At 48.4% G+C, this 20,699-nt stretch overlaps 1 long non-coding RNA gene across 1 annotated transcript in view; it reads right to left on the bottom strand.

Annotated features, from left to right (window-relative positions):
* Nucleotides 1-3,700: 3,700 nt before the first annotated feature.
* Nucleotides 3,701-20,699, bottom strand: part of LOC115481044 — a 29,428-nt gene continuing 12,429 nt past the window's right edge. Inside the window, exons 2-3 of the long non-coding RNA XR_003943879.1 lie at nt 4,727-5,165; nt 3,701-4,207 (exon numbers count right to left, since the gene is read on the bottom strand). This is a non-coding gene — a long non-coding RNA (uncharacterized LOC115481044). The remainder of the gene's footprint in view (nt 4,208-4,726; nt 5,166-20,699) is intronic.

Raw genomic sequence — 20,699 nt, 5'->3', positions numbered from 1 at the left:
AGGAAATCTTGGCCCACTCCTCATGAAAGAGGGAAAGTTGTCCTCCTATAACAGGGAGCAAGAAGAGGGCCGGCGCACCATCATTGAGAGGGTCGCCCTTGAACTCCAGGCCTTGAGCCAGCTGCTGCGGAACACTTGTCCGAGCGAAAGGAGTTCCTCTGCTGAAAACGGGCACGAGAAGTGAACCCAGCAGAACGCCCCAGGCGGTACCTTCAAGCTTCTCTGAAGCGAGGTCTGTAAGAGGAGGGAACTGCCTGACCCTTGGAGGAAGGCCGCGGCCTGTCCTTGGGTAAGCGCTGGGGTTTAGCATCCCCCAGGCCTTTAACAATATTCTCCAACTCCTCACCAAATAGGAGAAGGCCTTGAAAGGGCAACTTCACCAACCTTTGCTTAGAGGCCATGTCAGCCGCCCAATGCCATAGCCACAACAGGCGGCGAGCCGCCACCGCCACAGCCATCTGTTTAGCCGAAGCTCTGACCAGATCATAAAGAGCGTCAGCCAAGAAAGACAAGGCCGACTCCATCCATGGTGCCACCTCCGCAAGGGGCTCCGCTCCATCTCCGGGCTGTTCCACTGCCTGTTGTAACCAAGCAAGGCAGGCTCGGGCAGCGTAACAGCTGCATGCAGACGCCCGTAAGGATAGGCCTGAAATCTCAAAGGACCGATTTATAGCTGATTCAAGGCATCGGTCCTGCATGTCCTTCAGGGAAACTCCTCCTTCAACTGGGAGGGTAGTTCTTTTTGTCACAGCCGTGACTAGGGCATCCACTTTAGGCCCAGCTAGGCGCGCCAAATTCTCCTCACTTAGAGGGTATAATTGCCCCATAGCCGTGGCAACTTTCAAAGGCCCCTCAGGGTCAGCCCATTGAGCTGAAATAAGCTCTTGGATGAAGTCATGCAAAGGAAAGGCTCGAGCAGGCTTCTTAGTACTTGTCATCCTCGGATTAGCAGAGGAGAGCTCAGCACTCGCAGGATCTTCAATAGAGAGGGCCTACAGTGCATTAGAAATCAGCGCTGGCAGCTCATTGCGGTGGAAAATCCTCACCGTGGAAGGATCATCCGGATCCAGTGGCAATCCTGCACCTTCATCTGGCTCTCCAGACCACGAGGGCCTGCCAGATCCCTCAGACTCCTCACATCCCGACCACGGGGGGGGGGGGGGGGGGGGAACAGGGGTGCGCCACTCTCTGAAGGGGAATCCACCCTTCTGCGCTTAACCTGCAGCCATCTGTCAGGGGAAAACGCACCTGACGGTAATTCAAGGCCAGGCTCTACTGGAGGGGACACAGGCAGCCGGGCCGATTGAGACCCCTGCGGGAGAGCTCTTTTTAACATAAATGCTTTATGCAGCAGTAAAACAAATTCAGGGGAGTGGCTCATCCTGGCCTCCCGGTTCCAGTCCGGGGGAAATGGCTCTCATATTAGCCTCCATTCGAGTCTCCCCTCCAGGCTCACACCCTTGGCCTCAGCGGGGGTCGCGCCATGCTGTTCCAAAATGGCGCCAGCTCCACAGAGCGGGAAGAAGCCATGCTCGGGCCGGCTCTGATGTCAGAAGAGAAAGATTTACAGAGCCCTGCTGCTGATCTGCGCTTGCCACAACGGGAACAGTGCATTACAACCTCCGCAGCCATCGCCGAAAATGGCGGGAAATTCAAAATGGCAGATTCGCGCCAAAATCGCCCCGAACACGAGCCCACCCCGGAGGAGCTTCCAAATGCTCTTACCTCTCCAGATCGAGTTGACAGAGCTCCGATCCGCTGCACAAACTGAAGGAAAGCCTCTTTTCCTGGATTGCAGCGCTACAGCGCGAAGCGACTTTTTTTGTTGTTGTTGACGCTGTGAGGAAAGTTGGAGGCAACAGTGCAAGAGGCAACTTTTTCCATTCCAGAGGATCAGTAGCGTGGGAAAGGCAGTGAAAGGGCGAACCTATGTGCCTGCATCCACAGCGTGGGCAAAGACAGGGGCAGGACTTGCCTATGTGTCTACATCCACATCGGGGGGCTGGGTAAGGCAGGGAAATGGCGTACCTATGTGCCTTTAAAGTGGGCACCATCAGCCACAACACCCCTGCTACAACTGGCAACAGCACAGGAGCCACCCCAGGTGGATTTCTGAAGGAGCTTGAACAAGCTGCATCCACCCTGCTGGGGAGATAGAGAATACTGAAGAGGCAGGTGGAGCTAGCCGGCCATGAGGCACTAAGGTTTTTCAGTGCTCTCTATCTCCCCCTGCTGGTTGATGGACACAACCCACTCGTAATGGATTCATCTGCTTGATGACAAGGAAAGTAGTAATAAAAAAAATTAAGTGCATTTTTATGATATACCACTGCATTCCACAAAACAAAAGGAGCATACCATCTTTCTCTTTTGATGTACGCTCAGGAAAAAAAAAGATATTAAATACTCCCAGGGTTCAACCTAATTAAGGTTTAAAAAAACATTTGTACTTATAAATAAAGTGATGTGGTTGCCGTGTTAGTCCACTTTTAAAGGTAATAAAGAGAAATAAAACGGCATAGAAAAGAAAATATGATGATACCTTTTTAATTGGACTAAATACATTTTTTTTGATTAGCTTTCAATGGCAACCCTTCTTCTTCAGATCAGAACATTTTTATAAATAGAAACTCTGAATGTTGCGCATCTGATTCTCAAAACATGTCTGTTTTGGTGGCCCTTTAGTAGGTGAAAACATCTATGCATGAATACAATGCCTGCTAGGGTGCTAAGGAGTCCTTATAAACAGCCCCTCCAAATGGCACATTGATCACATTTAGAACACATTAGTACTCTAACCCATGAAACCGATACTTCCTCTGTGTACGTCCGTATTCTGAACAAGCTGGCATGTTTGAAATACAAGTGAGATAAAATAAAAATGCTACCAACAATAGAGAACAACAACGTGGATTCAGCAGATGATACATTTGTTTGCTTTGTTTTGGGTGTAAGGGGATGACGGCTGTGCGCCAAGCTAAGCCAGCTTCAATGTTTTGACATCATGCTCTCTCCTGTCCTGTTCTTTGCTTTGTTTTTAGTAGAGAGGTGTGGTAGCCATGTTAGTCCACTTTTAAAGGTAATCAATAGAAATAAAATAAAACATGGAAAAGAAAATAAGATGATACCTTTTTTATTGGACATAACTTAATACATTTCTTGTCACTGAAATGCTTTGATGTTTCATTCATATATACTGTCATCTACCAACATTTGCTTATTTCCAATCTGACGAAGAAGGGCAACCTTCGAAAGCTAATCAAGAAATGTATTAAGTTATGTTCAATAAAAAAAGGTATCATCTTATTTTTTTTCCATGTTTTATTTTGTTTTATTTCTATTGATTGCTTTGTTTTGAATGTATTAAAATGACCGCTATGCAGGGGAGACAGGGGAGGGGGGAGGCCGGCAGCTTCAGTTTTTTTACGTCATGCCGTTTCCTGTTCTTAACCTGATTATATGGGTTGAAGACAGTAGGTGGAGTCATTGGTTCACCCAAAACAATAACAAACACTATTGAAAGCAATACAAAAGATTATTAGAAATAATGGACTCCATATGTGTGGTCCATCTGTAAAAAGTCAAAAGCTGTTCAAGTTGGATAGGCAGTGCCTTAAAAGGTGGAAGACAAAATGTAACAGGATTAGAGTAAACCAAGAGGCTGGAGGCAATGGATCCAAATCAAGAGAACTTTATTGCTAGCAGGACGCAGCTGAGTTGTCTTAGTAACACTGCGTGCCTTATTTCCTGTGCCACTTACACTTATAGTCTTTTACAGCAGATATGCGCATTGAGTTCATAAAGCATTACACAGAAATCAGGAATCGAAACTTATCTTTAACACATGGTTCATTTTCATTATACATTCCAAAGGAATGTACTTGATAAGCATATGGCAGAAGCAAAACTCAGCACAAGCTGTTATCTGGTTGCTCTAGGCAACCTGTCCTTTTGGCAAGCTTCAGCAGTTCTGTCTGCAGTCCTGTTAACTATTACAAGTACAGCTTCTTTATAAAAACACAATATAGTTTATAGCAAAAGCCCTGAATCTCCAGTCTCAGTAAAAGCAGCCTCCTACAATCCCCCCTTTGATACTTTATCATCTTCATAATGGAAAGTATCACATTCTTGATCCGTAGGGTTGATCCCGGAGCTGATGAGACCTCCGACTTTTCCATTGCTCAAGCGGTGCGGCTCGTAGTTGTAGCTGCGAGGAAGAAGAAAAGGTTAGTCACTGGACTCAATCAGTTGGCCTTAATCCCCTGCTCCGGCCACTGAATTCTTCGCTGGGTTTGAGACGGAGGGTTCCTATTGATGTCCCCCCCCCCCCCCCTTTGTAGCCGGACTTAGTCGCAGCAAGGGCTGGTGGCCTTCAGATTGGTCCTGCAAGGAAAGGAAGAACTTCAGTCAGTGTCAGACAAGGGTACGGGGGAATACATTTGTAGAGACATAATCTGTGCAACAGCCCTCTGGTCAGCAATATGTTCCATTGTTCGGCGGGCACAGGACAGCAGACAAGGTATCAAACAGGGTAAGAAAACAACACCTCCTAATAAGCATGACCACCAGGCACCTCCAAGCAAAGAGTCCCACCAGCTACCATCTAGCATAGATTTCCACCTCTGGACTGGTACGTGGGCAATTTTACGGATGTTAGTGGCTATGTTTAACAGTGCATCCCCATTATCGTCAATCTCCAAACAGCAGTTAGATGTATTCCACTTACCACCAATGTGACGTCCACTCCGAACTGGAGACGTGCAGTGTTTACACGGCTGACTGTCAGTTAATAGGACAAGGAGACAGTTACAAAGAAGGACACACAGCATCATATGACAAAAGGCAATCATTATGATATAGTGAGAGAGGTAACAACAAATGTCACTGAAAAATGTAACCAAGTCTTTCTAAAACCAACAAAAGGATACCCAGAATTGCGATTCCGGTTATTAGCAAAAAGGCAATGCAAAACCTCCACGGGCGTGGATCAGAGTCAGGCACGTGGAAGCGGTGCCACTCAGCGTCCTGGAACGTGAGTAGAGCAGGGTGGTCAACGCCTCTTCAGGGTCAGTCACAAGGCGGATGTGTGCTTGCGGTCCACAGCTCTGGGTGGGACTGATTGGCCGCTGGCTTCACTCTGGTCCAATGTATCCAGGCCGGATTCCCTGCAATTTTAATAGCAGTGGGGGTGGTTAGTAGGACAAGGGATGGCCCCCTCCATCTGGGTTTCAAACAATCAGCTTCATTCCACTCTTTTATCCATACCTCATCCCCTATCTGAAACTGATGAGTGGGGGTTGTCAAGATTAGAGGGCCTACGCTTTCAGTGTATTTCTGGATTTCTTGTACGGCCGTGTGTAGGCCTTTCATTTGCCTCACTAAGGAGCTCTCTCCCTGTATATGTAGTGAGTCAGGAAACGAGGGTAGGGGTGGTGGTCGGCCGTACATCATTTCATAAGGGGTGAGACCTGTGGCCCTGGGCGTGCACCTAAGGTGCAGTAAGGCTAGTAGGAGGAGGTCTGGCCACTTGGCTTTGGTCTCCTGGCACAGTTTTGCTAGCTGGGTCTTTAGGGCCCTGTTAGCTCTTTCCACAGCCCCACTACTTTGGGGTCTCCATGCACAGTGTAGCTTCCAGTTGAGGCCTAGCCTGGTGCTAAGTTGTTAGGTCACTTCACTAGTGAAGGCTGGGCCGTTATCAGAGTTGATCTGTTTGGGGAGGCCCTATCTTGGCAGGATGAGGTGGATGAGTAGGGACGTGACCTCCTTTGCCATTTCAGTCCTAGTGGGTACGGCCTCAATTCATCCTGTGTATGTACGTACTGCTACTAGGATGGCTCTGTATCCTTTGGCTGGGGGCATGTGCGTGAAATCGATCTGGCAAACTTGGAAGGGACTGGTTCCCCGGAGTATGTTGCCGGGAGCTGGGCCTGGCCCTGCTCGTGGGTTATTCCGGGCACAGGTCGTGCATCTGCTGGAAGCATTTTTGGTCCACAGGAACATTTTATTTATATAGTATGTCTTTTCGAGTAACCGGCCTAGGGCGTCTCTGCCCAGGTGGGTCTGGTCGTGGGCTCCTTTGACCACAGTCCAGGCTAAGGTTTCAGGTATCCATATCCGCCCGTCCTGCAGTACCCACCACCCGTTACGCATGTCCAGTCCTTCCTGCCGAGCCCATTCGTCCTCTCGTGGTGTGTAAGTGGGCGTCTCTAGTGGGAGGTGGACGAGGAGTAATGTCTCTGGCTCGGGGGAGTATGGGTCTTGGCTTGCTCTTTTGGCAGCGTCATCCGCCCGCTGGTTACCCCTGGCAATAGGGTCCGTCCTTCCCGTATGGGCTCTGCAGTGCATAACAGCTACCTTCTTCGGTTTCCACACGGCGTCCAGCAACTGGTAGACTTCTGTCGCGTTTGCGATTCCTTTCCCTTCAGCTGTCAGGAACCCCTCTCCTTGTATAGTGCTCCGTGGACCTGGAGAGTGAGGAAGGCGTATTTGGAATCAGTGTAGATGTTTACTATCTTCCCTTCTGCCCATTGCTCTGATGAGGGCAATCAGTTCGGCTTTCTGGGCTGACATTCCAGGGGGAAGGGGCTTCTCCTCTATTACGTCATCCTCCGATACAACAGCGTAGCCTGCTTTTCTGATTCCCTGTATCACCTGGCTGCTTCCATCGGTGAACAGCATCGTTCCCTTATGCCACGGTTGGTCCTTTAACTCAGGTCTGCTGGAATGGACCGGGCCCATTACCTCTTCACAATCGTGGTGTCCTGGTTCGGGGGCAGGCAACAGCGTTGCAGGGTTTAAGTTAGCAGTATCCTGGATCTGCACCTCAGGGTTTTCACACAAGAGGGCCTGGTATTTGACTAATCTGGAGTTGGTCATCCATTTGGGTCCTGAACAAGCCACGGATGGTATGGGGAGTGGTCACAAGGAGTGTCTGACCGAAGGTGAGTTTGTTGGCTTCCTGGATTAGTAGGCATGCAGCGGCTATGCTCCGGAGACATCCAGGCCAGCCTTTTGCCACGTTGTCCATGCCTTTGGAGAGGTACGCCACTGGTCGCTGCCATGTCCCGAATGCCTGGGTCAATACTCCGAGCGCCAAGCCCCTCTTCTCATCTACAAACAGGTGGAAAGGTTTGGTGACGTCTGGCAGTCCTAGCGCTGGTGGGGACGTGAGGACTTCCTTCAGATCCGCCAGGGCCCTCAGTTCGTGCTTTTCCCATATGAGGGTTTGGGCTTCGAGTTTGGGTCCTTTCAGCTTGGCGTACAGGTCTTGGGGTCAGAACGGCAGTGTTAATGATCCATATCCGGCAGTGCTGCTCCCGACAGCGCTTGCAGTTCCTTTTTATTTGCCGGGGTGGGCTGGTCACAGATAGCTTGGGTGCGGGGTGTGCCGAGCTTCCGGGTCTCTTCACGGGGGGGGGGGGGGGGGCAGATCCCAGGGCTTTCAGGAATTACAAGACGAACACTGCACAATCAACAGGTCACCCACGTACTGGACAACTGGTCCATATTCGATCTGGCACATCTTCATATCTCAGGCGGGTTGTTCCCCGAACAGGTTATGTGAGTTCGATCCGGTACATCTTCAGATCTCTAGTGAATGGCTATGTCGAGCTGCATAGGGTATACTGTGGTTGGGGCTGGATGACGACCTGGGTATTTGGCTTCAAGGTGAGCGTCATTGGGATACCGTCTTTTCCTATTTGAATCTGGCGTTCCTTCAACAATGGTGCCGTGAGGGATTTCCCGGAGGCTCCCACTATGGGTATAGATGGGTATAGTTTCTTTGGTATGAGGGGCTATTGCTGTGGTGATGACGGATCGTTGGGCCCCTGAGTCCAACAGGCCCTTCATTTGCTGTGTCCCCACTCGGATTTCCACCAGAGGGTCGGTGGGGACTCTGCCCTCCCGGTCTCTTCATGCTGTGTATTCTCCTGTGTTCTGTATGACCATTTGCCATCCTCCCGTTCCAATCATCCTCGACCTCTGCCTCTTCTCCTCTTCTGGGGATCCGAGGGCGATCAAGGGGACAGATTTGTCCGGTGGTAAATTCCTCATTTCCACATCTTTGTCGTCTTTCCTCGCATTCTGCTTTCCAATGGCCTTCTTGTTTGCAATAAGCACACTGGTTTCTTCCTAAAGGGGGTCTACTCCCCTGTCATCCTCTGGTTCCCCCACTCCTTGGGGGTCCTCTTTCCCGACTCCCTGCCCGGGTGTCCTCCAAGGCAGCCGCTAAAGACTTACTTTCTCTCGCATTCGTCTACTTGCTTCTCTCTTTTCTTCCTGGTCTCTATTCCCAAACACTCTATCCGCCATGGCCTTTAATTGACTAATGCTCATTCCTTCGAATCCTTCGGTTTTCTGTAACTTCTTGCGTATGTCTGGGGCGGACTGACTAACGAAACTCATGACTAACATTTGCCGGTTGTTAGGGTCCTCTGGGACGAAAGGGCTGTGTTTCTGGTACGCGTCCATCAATCTTTCCAAGAAATCCCCGGGACTTTCTTCCTTTTTCTGGGTTATATCGTGGATTCTGTTCATGTTGGTGATCTTTCTTTTTCCCTTTTTCAGGGCCTCCAGATAGGCTTGTTGGTATGCGGCAATACAATTCCGCCCTTCCTGGGTCTGATGGTCCCATCGAGGGTCAGTGGTCGGGGCAAGCTGGTTGGTATGGATAGCTGGATCGTCTCCCTGGGGGGGGGGGGGGGGGGGGGTCGCCCTGATGGCGTCTTCCATATTTTGTTGCACTTGGCGGCGTTCCTCTGTGCTGAGGAGATAGGACCCCAGTTGTCGCATGTCTGCCCAGTTGGGGTTGTGACTGGTAATTAGGCCCGCCACCATTTCAATCATCTTTTCAGGTTTCTGTTCATAAGAGGGGCCATGGAGTTTCCAGTTAAGGAGGTCGGAACTAGTAAAGGGTATGTAGGTGTACATTGTCAGTGGGATGGGTTGAGCCGGGCCTCCATGCACGGCTACCTGGGGGACATAGGCGGTAGTCTGTCGGATGGGAAATGTATTTGCTGGCTTGCCATGCTGGCTGTCAGGATTAGTTTCTCGTTTCTTTGGGCCTTTTTTTTTTTCACTGCAGGTTTTTTTCCGGGGCTTTTTCTGCTACGGGTCTCAGGTCCCAGATTCGCAGCAGCAGAGGTTGCCGCCTCACTAAGGGGTGCGGTCGAGTCCGGGGGTGCCGTGACTCCCCCTCCTCTTTGGATCCACTATGGTCCGAGTTGCCGGGTGACTCATCTTCGGGACCCGGCAGGTCCACCGGGCCCTGCAACTGTGGCAGATTGGGGTACAGGGGACGGTAAGGGGGCAGTAGGACCTCCTCTTCTTCGGCAATGGGGAATATCATCTTTGCAGGAGGTGCGCTAGGGGTAGGGTTTTTGCTGGGTTTTATACTGGTTCCTCTGTTGGTAATGGTTGGTGTGGCAGTGGCGGTCACTCTATTTTTCTTTTTCTTCCGTCTATTATTCCTGTCCTTCATTTGTGTCATCATGATGAGAGCAGCCGCTTCAACTCCCTTTCTCGCCCTCTTGGGGGATCCCTGATAACTTTGATCCAGGCCTTTATATATGGTATGTCACTGGGGTGGTCTGGGTTGCCCTCAACGATAACTATGTTCTGAACCCGGGCCGCTCGGCTGAATTCGAAAGATCTTCTTCCGGCCAGTCAACTATCTGGCCGAATCCTGGCCGCATGACTTGGCATCTCTGGATCATACCTCCCTTTATACACAGTTTCTGGTCGAACACTTCACTAAAATGTTTGGTCATTAGGTCTAAGGGTGTGGACCCACCCCCGCCCATCCTGGCCTGAGTACAAAAGAATAGTAGACAGAAAAAGGGAAAGGGTTGGTGGAGGGGTAAGGGGTCCCGTTCCACCAGACACATGAGGGTTTTCAGTCTGCACCAGCTGGGACGGAGTCGCCCGGCCCAGAACCGCGGTGCCAGTCACTCTTTCACATAACAAGAAACCCGGCCTCCCGTTCCTCCCTGTCTCAGGCGGGTTTCGGAACCTAGTTCCTACTCAGCGCCCGGTGGGGGTTGATCAAGCCCCCCTTTGGTCCTTTAACGGACCGGTCTGGTTCCCAAGTATACTCGCCTGGCTTCAAGATTCAGGATACTCCGGAGATGAAAGCTTGTCTTGTTCGGATCCCGCAGCCCTGGCGCAGGTCACCTGGTCCTGTGCAGCCCTTCTCCGGGCGGTCGGACACTGAACTCAGTGGTGCGCACTCACCGATCGGACGGAGAGGGGCCGCCCGTCCCGGTGTGACTGTGCCAAAGGGGGAGGAATATCCTCGTTCCCCGAGCCTCCTGGCTGGCTCGCCAGAAAATGTAACAGGATTAGAGTAAACTAAGAGGCTGGCGGCAACAGATCCAAATCAAGAGAACTTTATTGCTAGCAGGACGCAGCTGAGTTGTCTCAGTAACACTGCGTGCCTTATTTCCTGTGCCACTTACACTTATAGTCTTTTACAGCAGACATGCACATTGAGTTCATAAAGCATTACACAGAAATCAGGAATCGAAACTTATCTTTAACACACAGTTCATTTTCATTATACAGACCAAAGGAATGTACTTGATAAGCATATGGCAGAAGCAAAACTCAGCACAAGCTGTTATCTGGTTGCTCTAGGCAACCTGTCCTTTTGGCAAGCTTCAGCAGTTCTGTCTGCAGTCCTGTTAACTATTATAAGTACAGCTTCTTTATAAAAACACAATAGAGTATAGTTTATAGCAAAAGCCCTGAATCTCCAGTCTCACTAAAAGCGGCCCCCTACAAAAAGAGTTTTTACTTATTTGACAGCTTTTTAATTTACTGGAATGTGTCTGGACTTCTGCATGAAGGTAGCTTTGCCATCATTACTGAATCTCTCTGTTTTTTTTTATTTTTTATTTTTTTTTTATTTATAACTTTTAAATAGTTTACATCCTGATAATAGTACATCAAAATGAGTAAGAATTTGAAACATAAATCTTTTAAAGAATTCTAATACAATGAAATATTCCTTATTTTTTTTGTCCACAATGAGAGGATCCAAGAATAGGAAAACAAATTTTTCTAAAAGAATTTAACAATTCACATATAGACTGGAAGGATGTCGGAAGCCTGCAGCCTAGACAGTGCAATTAACTGGGAGATGCCATCTCAGGGACATCTTGCATACTCTCCTTAGCTATAATTAAATCACGAAGTTTCATAGGACAGAAAAAAAGGTATTTAACATCACTTAAGGAAATCATGCATCTACATGGATATTGAAGAGTAAAAGTACCTCCCAGGGAAAGGATTCTTGGTTTATATACCAAAAATTCCCTTCTCCTGGTCTGAGTTTCCTTAGCTAAGTCAGGAAAGATTCGAATTTTCCCGCCCATGAAGACGGCATTCATTTTTCTGAAGTAAAAACGCAAAATTAAGTTTTTGTCCATCTCCAATGCAAACGTAACAAGTAAAGTTGCTCGATCTGAAATTTCAGATCGTTCTAGAAAATCAGTTAGATTATCTTGTGGAGTTTCTGGAACTGTTGTCGGAGATATAGGTTTTTTAAGATATTGAATTCTAGTCACCAAAGGGTGACTCTCTAAAGGAATGTCCAGAACTTCCAGAAAGTATTTTTTTAAGAGTTCTGCTGGTAATATGAAAGGTGAATCTCTCTGTTTTAAACAGTAGTAATAAACAATATTGAGTGCATTTTTATATTATACTACTGCATTCCACAAAAGTTCCCACAAACCATCTTTCTCTTTTGATCTAGGCACAGGAAAATAAAAATAAAAATTTTTAAATGCTCCCAGGTTTCAGCCTAATTCATGTTTAATGTGTGATATAATTACTACTACTACTTATTTCTATAGCGCTACAAGGCATACGCAGCGCTGTACACCATACATGAAGAGACAGTCCCCGCTCAAAGAGCTTACAATCTAAATAGGACAAACAGACAGAACAAGCAAGAGGGAATGAAATTAAAGAGGGGATAAAAGGTCCAGGGCAAGTGAGTAGTGGTTAGGAGACAAAAGCAGTGTCAAAGAGGTGGGCTTTTAGCCTGGATTTGAAAACTGCCAAAGACGGGGCTAGACATACAGGCTCGGGAAGTCTATTCCAGGCGTGGGGAGCAGCGAAATAAAAGGAACGGAGTCTGGAATTAGCAGTAGAGGAGAAGGGGACAGACGAGAGATTTATCCACAGAACGGAGTACCTGAGGGAGGGCATAGAGAGAGACAAGAGTGGAGAGGTAATGGGGAGCGGTAGAGTGAATGCACTTGTAGGTCAGTAAGAGAAGTTTGAATTGAGTGCGGAAACGGATAGGGAGCCAGTGAAGTGACTTGAGAGGGCTAATGTGAGCATAGTGATTCTGGCAAAAAATGAGTCGCACAGCAGAGTTTTGGACTGATTGAAGAGGAGAGAGATGGCTAAGTGGGAGGCCGGTGAGAAGCAGGTTGCAATAATCTAGGCGAGAGGTGATAAGAGTGTGGATAAGGGTTCTGGCAGTGTACTCAGAGAGGAAGGGACGGATTTTGCTGATGTTATAGAGAAGGAAACAACAGGTTTTTGGCAATCTGCTGAATGTGAGCAGAGAAGGAGAGAGAGGAGTCAAAGATGACCCCAAGGTTACGAGCTGATGAGACAGAGAGAACAAGAGTGCCATCTACAGAAATAGAGAAAGGGGGGAGAGGAGAGGTGGGTTTAGGGGGAAAGATGAGAAGTTTGGTTTTGGCCATGTTAAGTTTCAGATGACGTTGAGACATCCAGGCAACGATATCAGATAGGCAGGCTGATACATTGGCCTGGATGCTGGTTGTGATTTCGGGGGTAGAGAGGTAGATCTGGGAGTATAGGTGCCCCGTATAAGAGGCTTGGGGAGGCTAAGCCTCTCCAGCCAGCCCAATCGTGGACTTCCCTTGGCTGCTAGGTGAGGCACAGGGGGAGCGGTCACTCCCCCAAACAGATCTTTGTGACCGGTCTCTGCCTCCGTCCTCCAGCACGAGTCTTGCACCCAGGGCCCGCCCAACACGCCGCCACACCATGCTTACCTCGCCCTCCCGCTCCCATGTCCCAACTGCCCGCCCTCTTCTCCCCACCAAGATCCCTTTCCTTATTTTTTTCTTTTAAATTTACCTCCGAGTTTGGCAGCTCAGCAACAGTGTCAGTGAAAGCGCTCCCAGTGAAAGCGCTTCCCTTCGCTCAGTGTCCCGCCTTCTTCTGATGTCATGATGTCAGAAGAAGGCGGGACACTGAGCGAAGGGAAGCGCTTTCACTGACGTTGCGCTGCCGGACTTGGAGGTAAATTTAAAAGAAAAAATAAAAAGGAAAGGGATCTTGGGGGGGAGAAGAGGGTGGGCAGTTGGGGCAGGGAGAGAGGAACATGGATGGGATGGCAGGGCTCAGGGAGAGAGGGGAATTGCTGGATATGGAAGAATGGAGGGGGGCAGGGGAGAGAGGAGCATGGATGGGAGGGCAGGGCTCAAGGAGAGAGGGGAATTGCTGGATATGGAAGAATGGAGGGGGGCAGGGGAGAGAGGAGCATGGATGGGAGGGCAGGGCTCAAGGAGAGAGGGGAATTGCTGGATATGGGTGAAAGAGGACCATGGATGGACATGGATGGGAGGGCAGGGCTCAAGGAGAGAGGGGAATTGCTGGATATGGGTGAATGGAGGGGGCAGGGGACAGAGGAGCATGGATGGGAGGGCAGGGCTCAGGGAGAGAGGGGAATTGCTGGATATGGGTGAATGGAGGGGGACAGGGGACAGAGGAGCATGGATGGACATGGATGGGAGAGCAGGCCTCAGGGAGAAAGGGGAATTGCTGGATATGGATGAATGGAGGGGGCAGGGGAGAGAGGAGCATGGATGGACATGGATGGGAGGACAGCATAGGTGGTCGGTGGCCCAACTGTTTGGGGAGGCTAAAGGGGGCGGGGTTAGGGACGGGGCCATGGGTAGAGCTTAAATCCATAATTGTCTGATAACACACAGAAAAAATAAATAAATAAAAATAAAAGCCACAATTAATACCTTTTATTAAATTTAGATATTAGATATGTATCATATGTCAAAGAATAAAGTGGTTGCTCAAAGCATATACTAACCACAATCGCTCAACTGCAAAACACTATGCACAACTTTGTGCAAAACCACACTCAGAACCTTACTGTACCATAAATATTACACTGGGCAGAACCTAATACACCAATATACCACCCATACGGAAAATGCAGACCGTCAACAATATGAAACAAGGGATCATAATAACACAATTCTCATGTAGAGCCACAAAACACCCTAATTCATGTTTAATGTGGGATAAAATGCCATAAATAAGTAAATAAATATAAACTTTTAATGTTGAGCACCTGATTCTCAAAGTGGACATATTCCAAACACTATAATGAAAATAAAATGATCTTTTCTACCTTTGTTGTCTGGTGACTTTGTTTTTCTGATCATGCTGGCCCAGTATCCGATTCTGCTGCTATCTGTCCTCTTAACTCCGTTTCCAGGGCTTCCTTTCCATTTATTTCTTTACTTTCCGCCTTTCTTCTTCATTTCTTGTCCTACATCCGTAAGTAAAAGCTGGGTCCTCCGCAGACTTAACTATCCAGTGGATCCAGCTTCTGCCTATTTTCTTCATCCATGTGCAGTTTTTCTACTCTCTTCCTTTTCCCTCATATCTGCTTCCTCACTCCACCCTCTCCCTCCATCCATCCATGTCCAGCATTTCTTCTCTCTCCCTTCCCTCTCCTCTATCCATGTCCAGCAACCCTCCCCTCCATCCACCCACCCATGTCCAGCAACCCTTCTCGCCCCTCCCCTCCATCCACCCATGTCCAGCAACCCTCCTCTCCCCCCTGCCCTCCCCCTCCATCCACCCATGTCCAGCAACCTTCCTCTCCCCTCCATCCACCCATATCCAGCAACTCTCCTCTCCCCTGCCCTACTACTACTACTACTACTTATCATTTCTATAGCGCTACTAGATGTACGCAGCGCTGTACACTTGAACATGAAGAGACAGTCCCTGCTCGACAGAGCTTACAATCTAATTAGGACAGACAAACAGGACAAACAAGAGATAGGGGAGCATACTAACGAGCATATCCCTTTGACATCCTCCTTTAACAGGACCTGCCTACTTTTCCTCTGCAACATCTGTACTGGTACAGGATGTTAATAGTGGACAGGGTTAGAGCAATACAGCAGCTGCAGTAGGTCAGGAACCCTTAAAATACCTGAAGGAATACCTCTCCCCTTGCCCTCCCTGCCCACCAGCGACTCTCCCCTCCCCTCCCCCAGCCAGCCAGCCAGCCAGCCATCCGTCCATTCGTAGCTTTCGCTCCCCCCCCCCCCGGGGTCCTGTCTCTTCCGTTCCGCCAGCTCTCACCCATCCACTCATTTTTAAAGCCTGAGGCATTCTCCCTCCAACGCCGGCGATTTACATAGGCAGCCTTAATCAGCCTGCATCGAAGCCTCTCCCTCAGACGTGCCCCGCCTCCTCTAATGCAACTTCCTGTGTTACGCAGAGGTGGGACGCGTCTGAGGGAGAGGCTCCGACGCAGGCAGATTAAGGCTGGCTCTGTGAATCCACAGCATGGCGTCGGAGAGAGAACACGGATGGGTGAGAGCGGGGGGGGGGGGGGTGCAAGACTGACGCGGGAGGGGGGAGGAGGCAGAGACCGCCGGTCAGCATTTGGCGCTTAGGCGCCATCTCTTTTAAAGATCTTTGGGGGAGCAACTGCCCCACATTGGCTGGGGAAGCTTAGCCTCCCCAAGCCTCTTATACGGGGCGCCTATGGAGGGCAGGGCCCAGGGAGAGAGGGGAATTGCTGGATATGGATGAATGGAGGGGGCAGGGGAGAGAGAAGCATGAATGGGAGGGCTGGGCCCAGGGAGAGAGCAGAAATTGCTGGACATAGAGGGGAGGGGAGGGAAGAGAGAGGAAGGAGATGAGATGAGGGAAAAGGAAGAGAGGAGAAAAACTGCACATGGATGGAGAAAATAGGCAGAAGCTGGACCCACTGGACAGTCAAGTCTGCGGAGGACCCAGCTTTTACTTACGGATGTAGGACAAGAAATGAAGAAAGGCGGAAAGTAAAGAAATAAATGGAAAGGAAGCCCTGGAAACGGAGTTAAGAGGACAGATAGCAGCAGAATCGGATACTGGGCCAGCATGATCAGAAAAACAAAGTCACCAGACAACAAAGGTAGAAAAGATCATTTTATTTTCATTATAGTGTTTGGAATATGTCCACTCTGAGAATCAGGTGCTCAATGTTAAAAGTTTATATTTATTTACTTACTAGTAAAAAAAAGCCCCGTTTCTGATGCAAATGAAACGGGGGCTAGCAATGTTTTCTTTTGTGTGCATGTGGAAGTGTGTGTGTCCGTGCCCTCTGGCCTCTCTCCCCTCCCCCCTCTGAGTCCTTCACTGTTACAGAGCCAGCGATTTGATTTCGTGCTCTGCTGTTTTCCTTCACTGACTGTGTTACAGAGAGGGCGGGGCAGACACTCATAGGGAAACCGGATATCTCGCCCCCTTCACACTTCCGGCTGGAGGCTTCATAGAACGTTGGGTTTGCCTTTTATATAGAGAGATTTATGGCATTTTATCCCACATTAAACATGAATTAGGGTGTTTTGTGGCTCTACATGAGAATTATGATATTATGATCCCTTGTTTCATATTGTTGACGGTCTGCATTTTCCGTATGGGTGGTATATTGTTGTATTAGGTTCTGCCCAGTGTAATATTTATGGTACAGTAAGGTTCTGAGTGTGTTTTTGCACAAAGTTGTGCATAGTGTTTTGCAGTTGAGTGATTGTGGTTAGTATATGCTTTGAGCAACCACTTTATTCTTTGACAATATGATACATATCTAATATCTAAATTTAATAAAAGGTATTGTGACTTTTATTTTTTTTTCTGTGTGTTATCAGACAATTATGGATTTAAGCTCCACCCATGGCCCCACCCCCTTTACCCTCCCCAACCAGTTGGGCCACCGACTGCCTATGTCTGGGAGTCGTCAGCATAGAGATGGTATTGAAAGTCATAGGATGATATCAGAGAGCCAAGGGAAGAAGTGTATATGGAGAACAGGAGAGGACCGAGAACAGAACCCTGAGGTACACCGATTGGTAGTGGAATAGAAGTGGAAGAAGATCCACCAGAGTGTACACTAAAAGTGCGAAGTGAAAGGTAGGAGGAGAACCAGGAAAGAACAGAGCCCTGGAATCCAAGTGAAGACAAGGTATCAAGGAGTAGGTTGTGATTAACAGTGTCAAAAGATAGATCCAGAAGGATGAGGATAGAATAGAGACCTTTAGATTTGGCCACTACCCGGTCCTTGGAAACTTTTGTAATTGCCATAAATAATTAAATAAATAAACCAGGGGCGTAGCTACGGGTGGGCCTGGGTGGGCCCAGGCCCACCCAATTCCAGCCCAGGCCCGCCCAGCGCCAGCTCCCATTGCCGGCCACTGCTGCTTTTCCTGATGAGCAGCAGGGCTGGCGCCCGGCGCTACAAAAAGAAGAAGCGCTCAGCTGACTGAGCTGAGCGCCAACGCGTCGCTAAGGAAAAGAAAAAATGTTTTTAAAAAAATGCGGCACCGCAGGCAGCCTCGAAGCATTGGCTGCTGGCTCTGTGCAGGCTCCTCCCGTCTCTTACATCACTGCCCCTGTAGCGAAGCAGGGGCAGTGACGTAAGAGACGGAAGGAGCCTGCAGAGCCAGCAGCCAATGCTTCGAGGCTGCCTGCAGTGCCGCGTTTTTTTAAAAACATTTTTTCTCGTCGGGTTAGCGACGCGTTGGCGCTCAGCTCAGTCAGCTGAGCGCTTCTTCTTTTTGTAGCGCCGGCCCTGCTGCTCATCAGGAAAAGCAGCAGTGGCCGGCAATGGGAGCTGGGGCTGGTGGGCCTGAATGGGAGAGGGAAAATGGATGGCAGGATGGGGAGAAAGAGGGAAAATGGAAGGATGGGGAGAGAAAGAGGGAAAATGGAAGGATGGGGAGAGAAAGAGGGAAAACAGATGGGAGGATGGCAGAGAAAGAGGGAAAATGGAAGGATGGGGAGAGAAAGAGGGAAAACAGATGGGAGGATGGCAGAGAAAGAGGGAAAAGGGAAGGATGGGGAGAGAAAGAGGGAAAATGGAAGGATGGGGAGAGAAAGAGGGAAAACAGATGGCAGGATGGCAGAGAAAGAGGGAAAATGGAAGGATGGGGAGAGAAAGAGGGAAAACAGATGGCAGGATGGCAGAGAAAGAGGGGAGATGGATGAAAGGATGCAGAGAAAAAGGGGAGAGTGGAAGGATGTGGAGAGAGAAGGGACACAACAGAAAAGGGTAGAGAGATAGACACTGGTTAGAAGGAGGGAGAGAGACATTAGATGGAAGGATCAGGAGAGAGGGTAGATGGGTGGAAGGATGGGGAGAGAAAGAGGGAAGACGCTGGATGGAAGGTGTATAATTATACTACAGCAAGAGGCCCTTACTGGATGCCCACCGGAAGGGTGGAAGGCCAGATTTTAGGACTCAGGCTGTAAAAATACCAGCTAGGTTTAAAAATCTATGACTGGCTGAGCAAGGACTTGCTTTTCCTGCAAGTTAATATGTGTCCCCGCTTGGGATCCATCCACTGGAATAGTGGTGGGTCAATTTATATACCTTAAACAGCCTAAACTGTTAAAAGGCACTGACTAGGCCTCATTAGAATTTGGTGTGACATTCAAAAGCAGTGCAAAAGCCAAGATCAAGGAATCGATGGCTAAAATCCTAACCCAGATCACAAAAAGATATTAACCTAATATATCCAAATTTAGATATCTTCATAAAAAAGTTGTTTTGTTCATGTTTGGATGTCCGTATCTAGGGAGATGTTCATGTTTTGATGTTTGGATGTCCGTATCTAAGGAAGTGTTTACAAAAAGGGAAGTTGCACAACAGGTTGCAATACTAAAACGGAAGAGCACCTGGCCGGAGGGCATGACTCATAGATTAAGCAATATTAGAGCTCTCCATAGACTTGTATAGTGACCAAATTGTATAAAAGCAGGGTGCATGCAAGCCCTCGGCAGTACTTTTCTCCAACGCCTCGGAAGCAGCAGAGCTCCGGTCAGCTGAATCCAGAATTTGTCTGATGAATGTACCTGACTAAAATCTGATATGCAAATAAACTCTCCATTCTAAACGATGGTTTGTGGGCTTCACTTAATGATGAAAGGCTGTAAGTACAAATGCTTTTGCTACATCTGGCTATCATTCGCTGCATTATATAACCTGTAGCCTAAATCCAGTTTGTCATAAGGCTGGTATCTATTCCTTGCCAGTGCTGAGAGGCGGACTAATGCCGGTATTTGAGACCTAACGTCTCTCTCAGTGGCAATTCCTTTTAAAACCTCATAACTCCTGGATTACCCCAGTACTAGTGTTATTTAGAGATGGAGTCCGATTGAGGTCACTCTAGCCTTCTTGGGGGGGCTCGGGACCCTCCAATTCTCAACATTGGTGACCCCGGATTGCTGATCTAACACAATAGCCCCCCAATACTGTCCTTCTTTCCCTAATTTTTGAACGCAGTGGGGATGAATATTTGCGTTCAAACTTTCGTTTCTGTCTTTCAATATTCTGTTCTGTTCTTTCTCACCCTCTTTTCTTTCTTCTACCCTGTCCACCTTTTTTGATTTGCGTGATGTGCGCAAGAGTGTGCTTGTTGTGTGATTGGTGCATAACAACGAATCCAGGCGACTGCGATTTGGAGTTTGCTGACTGTTTATATCACGCTCAATTCTTTGGATTGGTCTTGATGCGAGCATTCTGGCTCAACGATCCTTAGAGGTTGCGCGTTCTCTTTTTCTCTTTCCTGTTCTCTTCTCTCCTCTTTTATACCCCTACATTCTCTGTATGCTTTCTGCCTCACTACAGATGTTCTGCCTGCTTCAGACGCGTTTCTGTTCCCTTCCCATTCTATTCTCGGTTTTCCTTTCCCTTCTGACTTCCTTTGTTCTTTTCCCTTGTGCGGTTCCTTCGCCGCCTCCTTTCTGTTCTTATTTCACTTTTTCCTGTGGTTATCTCCTCGCCACTTGCTCTTCCGTTATACTTTTTCTATTACTGTCAGTGAACTCTATAACCTTCGCATCTCCTGCAGTGCACTCTATGCTTTCTCCGCTCCTTTCTCCGTACTTGGATTTGTCATCTGTTCTTTGTCTGCATCTACGCAGACCATCTGTCATTGTCATTTTTGACCCGGTGGTTTTACCCTGGTTTGCACCACTAAAATTTCTTGAAACACTATGCCTGTTTCTCTGTTCTTCAAAACTGACAACTCAAAACTGACAGCCCCCACCTTTTCACTTCTGCTTTCACTTGCCTATTTTGTGTAGTTACCGTTATGTATCTTATGAATGTCTACTAACCCTATTCTTCTGCTTTAATTTCACTGGACTGGCATATACCCTGGTGAAAAGTGCCCATTTGAGGGGTACTGGGAACTGGTATTCAGTCCGCTCCTTTTCTAACCCCTTCCTCTGGTACTCCTCTGTTTTTTTCTGCCTTCTTCCTCTGTTCTCTTATCGCTTTCTCCTTCTGCCCTGAGCTGGCACATTTGTTTTTCTGTTCTTGTCCTTTTGTGAGTCTGTCTATGTTGAAGTTGATCCCTGTTATGTTTCCCTCCATCCCTACCTGTAGATCTTGTGTTCCTACTTTTGTCTGC

The sequence above is a fragment of the Microcaecilia unicolor genome, chromosome 11 (assembly GCF_901765095.1).
Source record: "Microcaecilia unicolor chromosome 11, aMicUni1.1, whole genome shotgun sequence".
NCBI classification, from domain to species: domain Eukaryota; kingdom Metazoa; phylum Chordata; class Amphibia; order Gymnophiona; family Siphonopidae; genus Microcaecilia; species Microcaecilia unicolor.
The sequence above is the reverse complement of the archived record's forward strand: the minus strand, read 5'-3'. Positions and strand labels throughout refer to the sequence as shown.